Source organism: Salminus brasiliensis, chromosome 2, assembly GCF_030463535.1.
Source record: "Salminus brasiliensis chromosome 2, fSalBra1.hap2, whole genome shotgun sequence".
Taxonomy (NCBI): Eukaryota; Metazoa; Chordata; class Actinopteri; order Characiformes; family Bryconidae; genus Salminus; species Salminus brasiliensis.
This window is the reverse complement of record NC_132879.1, coordinates 58047728-58049627: the sequence shown is the minus strand read 5'-3', so window position 1 is coordinate 58049627 and position 1900 is coordinate 58047728. Positions and strand designations below refer to the sequence as shown.

The 1900-nt window shown below is 39.3% G+C and overlaps 1 long non-coding RNA gene across 1 annotated transcript; it reads right to left on the bottom strand.

Annotated features, from left to right (window-relative positions):
• Positions 1-744: 744 nt before the first annotated feature.
• On the bottom strand, positions 745-1613 carry LOC140550191 (uncharacterized). Its single transcript, XR_011979061.1, has 3 exons — positions 1530-1613; positions 1356-1430; positions 745-970 (listed from the first exon to the last, which is right to left on the bottom strand). It is a non-coding gene; the product is annotated as an uncharacterized lncRNA (long non-coding RNA).
• Between the last annotated feature and the right edge of the window lie 287 nt (positions 1614-1900).

The following is a 1900-nucleotide window of genomic DNA, read 5'->3' as shown; positions in this document are numbered from 1 at the left end:
TTACCTCACCTATACATCACCCATATACTGCACCACCACTCCAGAGTGCACTAAACCTTCCTGGAGGTCTTTTGCAGCTAAACAGGTGTTTATGGTTTGCCATTCTAGCAATCCTATGATCAGCTGCATTGAGGGTGTGCTCCCTTCAGGAACCCGTCTGTGACATGTGTTGATAAAGCTTTACAGGTGTGTGGCTGGACATCACATCACACATCATATTGATGAACTGACCATAGAGACCAGCACTTATTGCCCTACTTATAGGGGAGAAGGATCCCTTAGTAAGAAGTGAGTTATTTTGTTTTTACAGATGTGAGTAGAACTGTAGCACCAGTCCAGTTTTCCCCACCCTCTTTCCTGACGGGCTGTCTCAAGTAAAGTTACATGTAATGATCCAGCTAAAGCAGTAGGGCCCACATAGTCCTTAGAATAATCATCAAAAAAAGTAAAAAATTATTGCTGTGAAGTAAGTAAGTTCACTCAAATTACAATTTTAGTATAATCTTTAAATAAGTAATGTTGACTACACATGTTGACTACATCTAACATTTATAAATTGGTTTCATTAATATTGCAGTGGAGTGTTTGAAGTAGTACATCATCCACTTTAATGAAGACATAATACAATATAATATAATATAAATTAATTGTATTTAATTTAATATTAATTAATATTATGTGTCATATCATATCATATAACATAATTAAATCATATAAAAATATTAAAATGTGCAGGACCAGCGAACCTGTGGTGTATGGCAGTGCATCCTACTATAGCCTTTTCCAACTAATCAGATAATAAACAGGGGTAAGAGCAGAGAAGACACTAGGCTGTGCACTTCAGAGGTACTCCAGGAACTATTCTAGGCCTTTGGTGAAGCTGCAGCTCCACTGTTGACCGTATTGCTTGAGGTGAAGGAATCTCCAGTCTTCCATGTCTTCCATGAGTCTGTTTCTTCAGGATATTTCACTGTTGGCACCATAAAAGTACACAAGATAAAATGTGTTGGCACAATACTGAAGTGCCATTCAATGCAATGCCACCCTATCAACATCAGACACAACAACCTACACATAAACACCTAAAATAACAGCAGACTACACTGATCAGAACATCCACACCCAGTATCTCAGCCCAACACATTTAGCCAGAACTCTATTTAGACTTGGATGCCTATGGACCTCACCCAAGTAAAGGTAACACTAAAACGTTAGAACTAAAAGGTTCTTCTATGCATTTCAGTGAGTAGGGTTAAGTAAAAGAAAGCCACAGAGAGAAAGTGTGTATCTGCTTAGTGCTACACTTTATCTCCTCACAGTGAAGATCTTTTCCAGTGTTGTGAAAATCTCAGTACCTGTTCATGCTTTATTAAAGGAGACATATTCAATGGAAGTGTAGACGTCTTCAGACAATAGCTCATCCTCTTCTGCTACATCAGACAGAAAGAAGGCAGAGTTAGTGCACATCACTCATTCAGTCAACAGGGGGAGCTAAATTGCTGTGAAGGTACAGAACAGGAGATTCTCACCGCCCTTCTTTAAAAAACACTGTCTTGTGAGAAGAGAAGCCAGTGCTAGCAGCAGAAGACCACCACCACTCCCCACGACTATGAGGACTGTCCAGATGCCTGCAATAGAACATATGCATTTGCACTGCAAGGAACGACATTCCAGTTCAGCAGTTTTAGACTATTTTGGACCATTAATTAATAAAGTTCCAACACACACTGTTAAAATCACTACATTTAGTTGTGTTCAGAGGTTTGAATGCTCTCCTCAGGGACTGAGTGGCAGGGTTAGCGTTCAGTGTGAATGCTGCTAACATAAAAACATCAAAAATGTTGTGCGATTGACTGTTCAAAAAGATTCAGCAAAAATGTGGAGCTCTCCTTTTTCAAAA